Source organism: Mustela nigripes, chromosome 4 (genome assembly GCF_022355385.1).
Source record: "Mustela nigripes isolate SB6536 chromosome 4, MUSNIG.SB6536, whole genome shotgun sequence".
NCBI lineage: Eukaryota > Metazoa > Chordata > Mammalia > Carnivora > Mustelidae > Mustela > Mustela nigripes.
Window position 1 is genome coordinate 90,823,461 of NC_081560.1, and position 13,975 is coordinate 90,837,435.

The 13,975-nt window shown below is 42.4% G+C and overlaps 1 protein-coding gene across 2 annotated transcripts in view; it reads left to right on the forward strand.

Annotated features, from left to right (window-relative positions):
- The first annotated feature begins 1,586 nt into the window (after positions 1-1,586).
- STARD3NL (STARD3 N-terminal like) overlaps positions 1,587-13,975 on the forward strand; it is a 53,713-nt gene continuing 41,324 nt past the window's right edge. Inside the window, exons 1-2 of one of the 2 annotated variants that reach the window (XM_059397079.1) lie at positions 1,587-1,786; positions 11,445-11,498. The gene's annotated coding sequence lies outside the window, so the exon portion shown is untranslated. The remainder of the gene's footprint in view (positions 1,787-11,444; positions 11,499-13,975) is intronic. The other variant, XM_059397077.1, reaches the window with a different exon arrangement.

The following is a 13,975-nucleotide window of genomic DNA, read 5'->3' on the forward strand; positions in this document are numbered from 1 at the left end:
AAATTCAAATAGTAGCTATTTTTGTCCAGGCATGCAATGACTAGAACAAGTATAAGGAGAGATTCTATGTTCCTGGTAAATTTTCAAAATCTTGATCTAGGAGATGCTTACACAAGTTCATTCACTTTCCTACCAACACATACACTCATGATTACTGCACTTCTTTTGCACAAGTGTTATCCTTCAAAAATTTTTTCACACTGATCAGTTCAGAAATTTTTTAAAATTAAATTTGTTTCCATTTTAGCAAGTGCAGGGAGTTGCTCATATATTACAGGTAGGAATGCAAGTTGTAACAGCTACTTAAAGGAGCAAATGAAAGAATCTACTATGAAGATTTAAAATTTGCTATGAAGAATCTACTCTGAAAATTCTCTTTCCAGCACATTCACTTGCTTGTATTTCTACCCTGGAGAACAGTTGGATACAGGTACAAAAAGGAGTAGCATTTATGTATGTATGTATGTATGTATTTTCAGCATGCATTTATGTTCAATGTAGCAATGCTTCTGACAGAAAAACAAAAAAGAGATTAAGTACATATCCAACCGTAAGGAAATAATAAATTGTATCTATTGGTTCCGAGGACTGCCATGAAGTATCTTAAAAGAATGAGGTAGATCTATATAGAGATACGGAAAAATCTCAAGAATATAATGTTGATTGGGAAAAAAAAAAAAAAAGCCTACACATATGTAAATGCATAGGAACTAGAAGTCATCATATAGGGACTGGGTTTGTAATTAGTGCCTGAATATGATTTTAGCCTATTTGTAACGTTTACATTTACTACTATGTGTAATTTAAAATTGATCATAGCACTTAGAACGTCTACTTTGAAAGGCTATCCATCCAGAAGGTAACAGTGGTTCCCTCCAAGAGGCGAACTGAATGCCTGAGAAACTGGAAGCGGAAAAATTTTCACTGTATGACCTTCTACACCTTTAAATATTTGAACTATATATCATCTATTGGTAAAAAGATCTTTTAAAACTTAAAGGTAATTTGAATTAAAACAATCGTTAAAAGGCGCCCCATCTCGCGGGAAAACAAATATAATTATATGTGACTATAATTATTATGCCACAGGAGAACAGAGAAAGGGTCTCCTAAATAAGTCTGGGGGCTTTGAGGAGAATTCAAATTGGAGGTGACGTTTCAACAGAGAAATATAAGGTCCTACTTTTTCATTCCCCACCGGAGAGCACAGTGGGAAGTGCCAGGGACCCTGAAATCCAGGCATGACTATTTTCCGCAAACTGGAACCTAAATCTCCACCACGAGACTACAGGAAAGCGAAAGAAGCAAAATCTCCCGCAGGGGAGAAGCGGCCCATTAACAAAACACCGCGGGACAACACTCAATCAAGTCCAACCAGCTCGAGGCTCTCAAAACGAAGTCCAGATTCACACCCTCCCCTCGGGCCAAGCCAGCCCGCCCCCTCCCGGCTTCTTGTGTCGCTTACTGGGCAGCAAATGATCGACAGACCCTTGCACCAATCGCTGGCTCTGTTACGGGGGGCACGCAGGCCGCCGCCCAGTCTTTGGTCCCTCCGGCGAGGTGAGCCTCTGTGCGTCGACGTCAGCGTGTTGACGTCACGGGCCGGGTACTCGAAGAGGGCAGGGGGTGGTTGACTGCCGGCGGTGGGCTGCGCGTCGGCTGCTAGGCTTGGTGCCGGGGCCCGCCCCGCCAAGCCCCGCCCCTCCGCCCGCTTGGCGCGGGCGCAACCACGGAACCGCTGTCCCCGGGCCAGCCTGGGGCGGCCGGCCCGAAACCACCCGATAAGGTAGGCTGGGTTTCTCGTCACCCTATTTGACAGATTGGAAAACTGAGTCACCCGGGATCAAATGACTTGCCCGGGGCTCATGGTAGACCCCTGAACCGAGGCCAGAGCCGGAGCGTCGGGTGTTTGCGGAGCGCTGCGCGGTCCTCGGGGAGGAGGAGGGGCTAGGCAGGCTGTGTTTATAAAGGATGCAAAAGTGAAGTTGCAGAATGCTGGGCCCCACCTCGTTCCAGCGCTGAGGCTGGGATGCTGGTAGAGAGGTCTGCATTCCTTCCCCCTGCGGACCTCGAGGAGTCCTCGGTGGGGTCCCGCCCCGTGCTGGCGCCATGGCCCTCCGGAGTTAACCACGAACGGTGACTAGGGTGATGCGTGGGTTATACAGACAAGGTCGATCGTTGGCCTCTTTTACTCATTAAGAAAATCTGTGTTCAAAACAGAACAGCATTGAAAAATCAAAGCCCAAGTTGTGTTGTGGCCCTAGTTTCATTTCACTGCCTTGCCCACTCATAGTATCCGGCCATATTTTGAAATCAAAGTAGCATGCTTATTTTTGTTTAGGATTTTCTAGAAAGAGGGTTTTTTTGTTTGTTTCTTTTTGTCCCCTCCCCCTCTTTTGTTCAAATATGGGTTAACATTGTGGAACTTTTCTTACCCTTCCATTAATGTGCCAGTTATTCACCATGTCATTTGTCTTCTATTTCACAGATGGAATCACTGAATTCATCACTTGACTCAGTAATAGTTTGGATAAGTTTAGCAAGGTAACCAAGTAACAGGTCTAATTTCTCAAATATCCAGGAATTAGTTCAGATTGTTTACCTCAGAATCTTTGTTGAGAAAGGTTCTGAAAGATAATTCAGATAATTCAGTGTACCACCTACCCATCTACTCTCTTTCTAAAAGCAGGATCTCAAAAAATAAAACTTTTACGACCTTTGCTTTATGCATAGATTCATTCCCATAAAGTGAAAATGTGTGGTGTACAGTATGTACATACATATATAATATTTTCATTAAAAATTCATTCTCTTTAAATCTTGGTAAAGCAGTGAACTTTTAAGTCTGCATGATTGCATAAAACTGCATTAAAGAAGTGAAATTGAAGTCACTTTGGGAGACTTTTCCTTATGTTCACAGGATGGCAATTTCAATCATTTCAGTTTATTCTTTGAACAAGTTTATCAGATGAGTACCCCATCTGTGCCACATTTTGGTTTGAGGTGTTGGAGATTGAAAAGTTTACTTAGTTTACTGCCCTCAAATACCTTCCATTTTGGTGTCTAATAAACATGTAAAGAAAAATGACTATTTTAAATAATGATAAATGATAGAAAAAATAGTTCAGGATAAGGGGATAGAGTGTGACTGGGATATGGGGGAGTAAGAGAGAATTTAGATATGGTGACAAGAGAAGGTTTCCTTGAGGAAGTGATAGTTTGATGAGACCTAAGTGTTTAGAATGAGTCAGCCATGGGAAGATCTGGTGGAAGTTTCCAGGCAGACACTGCAGTGCAAAGGAGCTAAAGGAAAAATGGGCTTAGAGTATACCAGGGGTAAAAGAGAAACCATGTGGAATGGATTGAACCTTGGAGAGAGTGAGGTGGGGGGAGATGACACTTGAGAGGTGGGCATTCAGGCAAAAGGCGTAGGATTTGTGTGTTGCCAAACGCCTCTTTATTTAATGGTCCTCATAGACTCTAGCTAGCTCTCTGTTTTATTTTGGTTATGAAATGATTGCAGCAATTCATTATGTATATATTTTTTCACCAGTAGTCTTCTCTCTTAATGAAAATACGTCTCTTTCCCTTTAGCACAGTGTCTCATGCTGTTTTTTTCCCATTCATTATTATGTGCAGGACTCTCAGCCTCTGCTTGTCTTCAGCTCCCTGCTTTTATCCTTCCTTCCTATGAGCCCTCCAATCTTTATGTGGGGTCACCCTTTGGAAAGGACTGGCAGTCACTCCCTGCTCTTGTCCAAGCTGAGTTTTAGGAAACCGCATGGTCAAATGGATTACCATTTTTCATCAGAGATTTTAACTAACCAGAGAGTTAATGTCTGCCTTTATTTAGTGCCTACACTGTGCCAGGAGCATTACATACATTCTGTCCTTCCAACATATTGCAAAGGTAAATATTAATCCTTCTTGATCAGAAGGGAAGCTTGTACTTCAGCCATCTAGCTAGTACTGAGTGAGCGTAGATTCGAACATTTCAGCTAGCCTGACCCCAAAGCCTAATCCATGTTACTCTACCTCACTGCTTCTCTGAATACATAGCTACAGCTACAAATCTCTATTATTTGAAGTTATATATTTTTTGAAGTTATATTTTTTGAAACGGCATTTTAGAGATCATGATTTAGTCTTCTTATTTTATAAAGATTTTATTTACTTATTTGAGAGAGAGAGAGTGCTGGAGTAAGGGGCGGGGCAGAAAGAGAGGGAGAAGCAGGCTTCCTGCTGAGCAGAGAGCCTGATGCTGGGTTTGATCCCAGGACCCAGAGAATCATCACCCCAGCCTAAGGCAGATGCATAACTGACTGAGCCACCCAGGCGCCCCTGAGAATACAGTATTTTTGTTAGTAGATTATAAATTTTTGTTAGTAGGCAGTGGTTTCGAAATGATTTTTTTTTTAAGATTTTGTTTATTTATTCGGCAGAGAGAGAGTGAGTGAGGGTGCACACAAGCAGGGGGAGCAACAGGCAGAGGGAGAGGGAGAAGTAGGCTCGATCCCAGGACCCTGGAATTATGACCTGAGTGGAAGGCAGACACCGACTAAGCCACCCCGGTGCCCCTCAAAAATGACTATAAAATTTAAGGTTTAATTGCACACATCTTTTTTTTTTTTTTCCTTTTTAAAGATTTTTATTTATTTATTTGAGAGAGAGAGAGGGAGAAGCCAGATCCCTTCTGAGCAGGGAGCCCAATGTGTGGCTTTATCCTAGGACCCTGGGATCATGACCTGAGCTGAAGGTAGATGCTTAACTGACTGAGCCACCCAGGTGCCCCTAATTGCACACATCTTTGAAAGGGAGTTCAAAACTTGTTACTGAATTCCTAGCATTAACCTTGTGCTTACAGGTGTGGGAACATTGTGTAGAGCTGCTGGCTCATACTCTTGTAAGCAAGTGGAGTTTTTTCCTAGAATTGAGGACGTCTTTGGGTCAGCTTTGGGATATAGCTTCTTTCTTGGTACTATATAATCAGTTTAAAAAATTAAGTAAAAATCGGTTCATGGATTTTATGGTTAAAAAATGAGTTGCTATGTTCTCCAATTTAAAAATACTCATTATTTATTTCCAAGCTTTGCTTCTTATGACTGGGATATGGTAGGTGAGTAATAGTAAACTAACAAATAGTTCAATTTACTTTCTGGTGATTTCTTGACTCTCCTGTAATATAATAGGGATTGTCTTTCATTAGTTGAATTAGAATTATGTAAATGCATTTATCTTTCTTACACGTTGGAAAGTCTTAAATTTAGGCAAAAGAGAGCTTTTGCTCTTTAAGCCATTCACTGGGTATTTTGACTGAGTTTCTCTGTCCTTCAAGATTGTTCGTGCAACCAATGTCCATGTTTTGAAGATCTAGGCTGTGATGAATTGGTCTCAGACTCTAGCGCCATCCTTCCCCGAACCCAGTGCCCCAGACTGAACCGGCTGTTTCAGCTTCCGTGTCTTTGCTTGTGTTCTGCCTGGAATGCCTCATAGATGGACAAATCCAGCCAAAGTCCTGCCTGTCCTTCCGTGTTTCATTTGTGCTGCTTATTTAATGGAATATTTCCTGTGTCTTTAACAGAAGCCTTCTCTTTCATAACACTTTTGGGAGTCTTTCTTTGTGATGTAGTTTACCAATCCTGGTATCTTTGATAATGCACTCTTTTATACATGGGTGTTCAAATTATATGTTTGCTTGAGCTTAGGAGACACTTAACTATTCTTGTTATACATGCAAAGTTTTTTGTAGCTTGTAGAGCCCTTTAGTTTTATTATACTTTTATCATCTCATCTTTGAGAGAAGCACTGTTCTGTTTTTCTTGGCTTTGATTCAACAGAACCTCTTTCCTGTTTCAGTTAAGGGTCTGACTTCTGCAGTTACCAAGGGATCCCTTGAGAGGAACTCAAATCTTTGGGTTATAAGTGGTCACAAGTAAAAATCATTGTTGCCTGTGTTTATGGTACTGGATAATATAATAGCAGTTCTAGCTTTTGAATATTAAAAATTAGAAAAGGCCCAGAGAGCCTAGCCAGGGATGCATGTGGTGCTGGGCTAAGAAGCCTGGTCCGTATCCCTGGCTGGAGACAGCGGAGGCTTGCACCAGATGTCATGAGTTCTACTGTCCTGCAGAGCTCGAGCCTGTCTGAGCTATTTTACTTGTTTTGTTTGTTCTCAATCTGGATCTTCAAGGTACCTGTTGTGATGACTCCCCATCACAGGACCCCTGCCAGCCTGCAGGATATTCCTGCGCAGGCACTGGAGTAGTACGGGGTTTGGTTGACTCTTTAGTTTAAAACCCTTCTCCTCTACTTCTCGTCTTGTCACAGTTTTCCAAAAACTATCTTGGGACCAGTGGGCATCCTCAGTGTATAAAACTTGGAGTGGAGAGGAATTTGGCCTAGTACCCTCTAAGTTGCAGTAGTCACTGGTTTCCACCACCCATGTGTTTTAGGACAGTGTGCTTTTCAAATCCTGTGCATTATTGCTCCCCTGGGTGTATTCTTGTTTGCTTTTTGTTTTAGGAAAATAGACTCTCATATTTTTGTTTTTGTTTTCTTTATATTAACCACTTGCTTGTTGAGTGAATATGTGGAACCAGGGAGTTTCAAGTACATTTTGCTATTTGTGTCGTACTTAAATTCATCAAGCAAGGAGCTCCTGAGCTATCAGAAATTTCTCCAGCTGAGCCAGGAGTACCAGCCAGTCCTCGCTTTGGGCATTATTGATAAGAGCTCACACTTAAAAGAGGGCTTCCTTTGGGCCAGCGCTGTTCTCATCGCTTTGTGTCTGGATTGCTCATCCTGTTGACATTTGGGGCTGGCTAGTTGTTGTTGTTGTTGTGGGAGCCATCCTACAGCATCCCTGGACTCTAACCAGATGCCAGGGACACCTCCCCCAGTTGTGACAACCAAAAACGTCTCACTGGCCCCAATACCTGCCCAACCACTGCTTTCTAGAAACTAATATATTCCTCGCAAAAGCTCTCTGAAGTACATTACATCATAATTGTCCTCATTTTACAGAAGGAGAAGCTGAGACACAGAGAGGTTAAAGTAGCTTGTCTCAGGTTACACAGATAGTAAGGAGGGGACTGACACTAGGCAGTGTTCTTTGTGAGCCCCATCCTCCCACAGCCAGCTGAGACTGGACCCCAACTATTGGGGATCCAAAGACCATGTAAACTAGGAGCCCAAACAAATGCCAAGAAGGACTAGGTGGGGCTGCATGTAAGTGAGGTGGCAGGATGTCAAACTGGGGAGCTGGGAAATATTGCCAGGATTGCCTATATTTGAAGAGAAACTAGAAATTTGGATCTATGAGGGGGAAAGTCTCATATTTTAGTATTTTAGTATTGGCAATTCGGTGTTTCTCTCTTGCCCTCTGTGTGTACAGGTGGTAAAATACACATTTTTATAGGACAGAGAGAAAGCATAAATTCTGGAATCCTGTAATGATTGTATCCTTGGAGAAGCAAACCACAACTACACCTCACTTTGTGGCAGCCAGAAACCCATTGAGTCTGGTTTAACGCTTTGAAGAGCATCTCTGCCTGCATTTCAGTAGCCAATGGACAGCTTTGGCCTTTGACGCATTTTCCTTGTCCTCAGTCTCTGACCCCCTTAGTCGAGCCTGTGTACCCTCATGCCCCGGCTCTAGGTATGAAAAGCGAGCCCTCACTCCCGTGCTGACCATCCATGGCCCTTGTCACCTGTCCTCTTTCCTGGCCCAGCCGCACCCTCTGAGGCATGCTCACATGGGGTCCCTCCCAGACCGTCCATGGCTCACTGGTCCTGGACGTGCTCCTGCACCTCCGTTTTTAATTTACTCCAGTCTTCCCCTTATTCACAATATGCATTTCCTTTCCATTTCTTGCAAAGTCATATGTTTACTCTTGGGCCAGCTTTTTCATGAAGCCTTTTCTGGTCACCACAATCCAAAGTTCAGTCTTCTCTGTATTATAATTATCTTAGGCTTTGATTTCTAATTATTTGTATAACCATTTTACCTCCTTTATAAAACTGTTCTACTTGAGGATCAAGGGCTTGTCTTTCTCATTTTGGTTTTCCTCACAGCTTCTAGCATAGTATTTTACTTGTGGTAGATTTTAATATCTGTCTACTTGGGTCCCATTCCTTTAGTGGTTTCTTTCCCTTTTTCCATATATTTATATCAGTTTATGTAGTGTGTTGTTGGGATGACTTCAGTAAATAGCATTGAAAATACATTGGAATAAGAGATGACCAAATTAATTAATTTGGGACATTTTGATTCATTGTTTTGTCAGTTACAGTAATTAAAGAAAGTTAAATATTCTTGGTTCATTTAACGTAATATACTGAAATCCCAGACATGTGTATAAATTTGCCTAATTTTAGTTAACAAGCACCCAGACCCCAGACTTTTATATGATGATATTTGTGATTCATGAATTAAACAAACAAATCAAATGCATAACCCATAGCTAGGCATTTCCCTAGGTGTGAAGGATTATATGTCTACATGTCTTGTAGGAACTGTTGGTCTAGCACTGGGAAAAGGACATGTGAATAATGTGTGAAAGATTCGAGGTGCCATAAAAGATGCATGACATGTGTGTCATCCAGTGAGTTTATGGAAGGTTTCTTTGAGGAAGTGGTACTTAAGCTTCCTTAAATAGTGAACAGGCTTTTATTGCTGTTGTTTAAGTGCTCTGATGATAAGACTCTCCAGGAAAATGGAGCATTAGAGCAAAGGCATGGATGGTGAAATTTCCTCCTGCACAGGGAACTAAAAATAGGCCCCTATGACTAGAGCCCTGAGTATGAGAGAAAGGGGATAAAATGGTTCGTTCGAGTTTTCATTTTTTAAAAAAAACTAGCGTGATATCAGGATGGAAGATGTTTCAGAGATGAGTGAGTCTGAATTATTGAGTAATGTGAATGAGTGATAATTGGGAAAACTGGAAAAGTCCAGTAAAAGATATTAGGGAATGACATGGTCACCAGTTCGGAAGATGAAGCTCATAGCAGAATCAAATTTAATGCTTATCTTCATAATAAAAGCTGTACACAAGAAATTATGGGTTATTATTTGTTAGTTTTTCCTTCCCTAAATATTTTTTGAAGTATTTACGGGTAGTATGTATGTTCTACACCAATATCTGTATTTTTAAGTCATTCTTACAGTTTTGTTTTTGACTTTGTAATTACTTATCTCTTGTTACATTATTTTAGAGCAAATAATGGAGCTGGTTTCAAACCTTTTTGAGAACCTTGAGAGCTTAAAGAGATCCTACTACTTTTTTTTTTTTTTTTTTTTTAGATTTTATTTATTTATTTGACAGAGATTATAAGTAGGCAGAGAGGCAGGCAGAGAGAGAAGGAAGCAGGCTCTCTGCGGAACGGAGAGCCTGATGTGGGGCTCAATCCCAGGACCCTGGGATCATGACCTAAGCCTAAGGCAGAGGCTTTAACCCACTGAGCCACCCAGGCGCCTGAGCTCCTACTACTTTTATGATATCCTCTACCTCTGTAACATTCTCTGAATCCGTTCTCATTATGAGGCTTTAATTCTGTTTCCTGAGTATATTAGCCTATAACTGCACTGAGTCTTATGTGGTCTTTGTTTTTGTGATTCTGTTTCCTGAAGCATAAGCTAAAGTCATCTGATGCTGATCTTCTGAAGATCAGTTTCCTATATGGCCACCTATGAAGTCTGATGAAAGAAGGAAAGGTTACAGTTTTTTTTTTTTCCCCTTCAAATCCAGATGTCAAGATTTTGCCATTGATTTTCCTAATCTGTCATGTGCACCAAGCAGACCTTCACCCACCATAAAGATTAGTAATTATGTTAGGAACTATGTGCCATTTTGTATACCAGAGTAGGAGGTGACATATGTAACTTCTGCCTGTTGGTAGATACTCCTGGGCAAAGATGTGAATGACCGTTCCTTCTCTTGGCTTGTCCTGGTTTGTGAATTAGGGAGTTGGCCTTGGATAATGCCAGGGGCAGTTGATACTCCGTCTTCCCTGGCATTGCTCTTGGTGTACTACTTCTCCCAGTGTTGGAGCCACCAAGGAGCAGTGAGGAGAGGATGGCTTTGTCAGCTAGAGTGACATTTGCAGGAATGTTTATTTCTCCTCTTTTTTTTATTTTTTTAAGATTTTATTTATTTATTTGACAGACAGAGATCACAAGTAGTCAGAGAGGCAGGCAGAGAGAGAGAGAAAGGGAAGCAGGCTCCCTGTGGAGCAGAGAGCCCGATGCGGGGCTCGATCCCAGGACGCTGAGATCATGACCTGAGCCGAAGGCAGCGGCTTGCTTAACCCACTGAGCCACCCAGGTGCCCCTATTTCTCCTCTTTCACGGAAAGGGTCTTGTGCCTTTGAATGAAGAGAAACCCTGCTCCTCACTTCTGAATAACCACCTTAGCTTTGCTGTCTACTTGTCAGCTGGCCAGCTACAGCTGGCTACTCTACAGTTTTTCCCCTGTAGAGGAGATAAGTTTGGGGAGGGCTGTGGAGAATGTGTGATGAACATATTCTTAATTCTAGTCATTGAGATGAAGAGAGACGGTTACTAAAAGAAGTGTCCACTTGTAGCCACTTGGCTATGATTCGTGGGAGGTCATTGAGCTCACTGTCTTGGGACATTACTGATTTTCAGATAGAGATCAATAAGATCGCAGTTCTGTCCTGAGAACCGAAATCCTCTTTTTGAAAATTGCTTGCAGTGAGCACTGACGAAATGGCAGTACATGGCGCAGAGATGTCTTCATATGCATTGGAAAATATTTAGGTTGCATAACTGAGGGATTTGTTGGTTTACAGCTTCCTCTGGAGCTTCTGGGGTGTAAATGAAACTGGCCGCTGTGTGTGCAGGGCAGGGACAGTGAAGAAAGAGGCAGACCATTTCACATTTGCCATGGCAGTTGTAGGGATGAAGGAACTTACTTACAAGGCTTGTCTTGAGCAGTTGCAAGATGAGTAGTTTTCCTCACCCGGCCTCCAGAATCTTCAAAGTTTATGTCAAGGCCTCAAGTGAGTTCAGTCAGTCACACACACCCAGTCCAGATGGTCTCAGCACCACAGTTCTATTTCAAGCCTGTATCTTTGGAGCAGCTTCTGAGAGTGAGGAAGACGAGCAGAATATACATTCCAAGGACAGGAAAGGGGGTGGCGAGTCTCCTGGTGGCCAGGTCCAGCTCACAGGTTGGCTGGTGGTCACATCGTGACGATCTCCTCCAAAGGAAGTAATATGATGGTTGACTCCATCGTTGCTAAAGCTGGTAGCACATCCTGAAGAGGAAGTTTTAAATATTCATGAGAATGTGTGCACTAAGGAGGAACACGGTTGCTCTGAATTACCACCTACTGACGGTTGAGAGTACTAATGAATGCAAAATCGGGAAAAATAGTGCTAACTCCATAATAACCATAATAACTGATTTCCTGTGATTTTTTAGGAAAGCTAAAAGTAGATTTTGTTCTGTGGGAAGAAGAAAAAGTTCTGGAAAATGGTGAGTAGTCAGCAACCAAGAAAATCAGCAGTCTTTTATACCTGTGGAAATGACTTTGTTTGACTCATGAAGGGAAATGGGGTTATGTATAGCTTCTGTGACCTAGAAGATTAAAATAAAGTTGTTTCTAGGTGAGCTGTGAAGGTAGTATATGAGTATAGAAGTTAGAGCTGAAGCTGTGAAAGGGAGAAAAGCTGTAAAAATCTATTTGAGCACCAAAAGAGATCTACTGGAAGAAGACTCAGAGTTTGGAAAGAAACAGTAGAAGTTGGAGGGAAGTAGCTGTAGAGACCACGTTGTTCCGGTTATTCTGGGCCACCTGATAGCTGTTTTTGAAAAAGATGAATATTCTTGTTTGCCAGAGCCCATCTTGAGAGAGATTTTTAAATTTGGATGGTGATGAGATGTGGCTGTAACCTGCCAGCCATCTGACTCAGCCAGGGCTGGTGGCATAATTGTCTACCGAGTTGTCAACCCTTGCGGAGGTAGTGAGCGAACAACATGAACTACCCAACGTGACTGGCCATTCCATGGCATGCTGCCATTTTGCCAACCTGTGATCTGTGGAAGAACAAATCTACATTGTCAAGTGTCCTTCCTCTCCCCAGCTGGCTCATCTTCCCTTGGACCAGGCAACACCCAGGGGCATGGTTATTGTCGGGGTACTCACTTGACTAGCTTCCTTCCTTCTTCTCTTCCTTTTCCTCCCTCTCTCCCTCCCTCCCTCCTTCCTTCCTTCCTTCCTTTCTTCCTCTTCGTCATTCCCTTCTATTATTTATCTAGCTGTCTCCTCAAGTAGATGGCAGTTCTGAAAGCAGGGGAACACTTAACATTGCTTTTTGAAACCTTTTAAATGTCCTTGGGGCTTTACATTTTGTAGGTGTTCAGTGCTTATTATTTAATAAAATGAGAATTTTAGTGGACTTAGAGTGGGCCCCATCTTAATTATTTTCTGTTCTACAGATAAAGGAGCCTTGTTTTATTTTCTCATCTTTTATGGAAAGAAGGGAGGACATTCAAATTTCTGTTTTATTGAATTCTTTTAACTTCCATCCCTAAGCTACGAACTCTAAAATTTCTCTCTCTAGTTCAGATCTCTTCCCTGAACTCCTGACTTCTTTCTGGCAATTTCCTTTAATAAGAATAACTATCTACTTGGATATTAATAAGCATTTCAAACTTGATGTGTCCAAACTGAACTGATGTTCTTCCTCGAAGTTGCCTTTCCACAATCTTCTCCATTTCCGTAAATAGCAGCTCCATCCTTCAGTTTCCCCAAGCTGTAAACCCAGCAGTTCTCTTTCCGTCCTTCCTTTATCCCTGACCCCACAGCCAACCCATCAACAAGTGCTTTCGACTCTGTATTTAGAACCAGTCTGTTCTTACCACCTCCATGCTACCATGCTAGTCTAATAAGTCAGTGCTTTACCTCCTTCCGGAATCTGTTACCGTATCTGCTGATTGGTCTTCCTGCTTCTATGGCTCTCTCAGCTAGAGAGCCTCTGCTGAAAACCTTCAGTGTCTTCCTGTCTCATTAAAATCTTTACAGTGGCCTATAAGGTTTTCTGCCTCTTCTCAACTTCTCTCTTATCTCCTCCTGCTGCTCTTCAGTTTTTTTTTTTTGTTGTTGTTGTTTGTTTTTGTTTGTTTGTTTCTTATTTGCCTGACAGAGATCACAAGTAGGCAGAGAGATGGCAGAGAGAGAGAGGAGGAAGCAGGCTTCCTGCTGAGCAGAGAGCCCGATGCTGGGCTGGATCCCAGGACCCTGAGATCATGACCTGAGCCACCCAGACGCCCCTGCTCTCCAGTTCTGTTACTTAGCTATAGCCAAGCTGAAAGCTAATGACTGTCTGTACTCCAGGGTGGCCAAGTCCACCCACCTCAGGGCAGTGCCCTTACTCTTCCCTCTCCCTGCAATGCTCTTTGCTGGTCTTTGCTCCACCTCGTCGGTGAGGTCATCGTAAACACGCAGTTTAAATGTACAGTGCTTTTTTATTTACCTCCTGCCCCCTTTAGAAAGTCTGCCTTCCAGAGGGAGAGAGAGAATCCCAAGCCAGTTCCCCACTGAGTGGGCAGCTAGATGTGGGGATGGATCCTGCAACCCTGATATCATGACCCCAGCTGAAATCAAGTCAGACATCTAACCAGCTGAGCGCCCAGGCACCCCTGATGTAACTATTTTTATAAGCAGCTTCTGATTCAATAGCCTATTCACTTATTTCCACTGATAAACAATCATGTTATTTTCAGTTTTTATGTGACTCTAACCCAATAAACATGCTTGTGAATAAATACTAAAAAAAAAAAAAAAAAAAAAAGTCTGCCTTCTTCCCAGGTCATGATCTCAGGGTTCTGGGATCGAGCCTTGAGTCAGCCTCCCTGCTCAGCAGCCAGTCTGCTTCTCTCTCTCCCTCTGTGATCTCTCTCTCAAATAAATAAAGTCTTTAAAAAAATGAAAAAGAAAGTAAGCTCTGAGC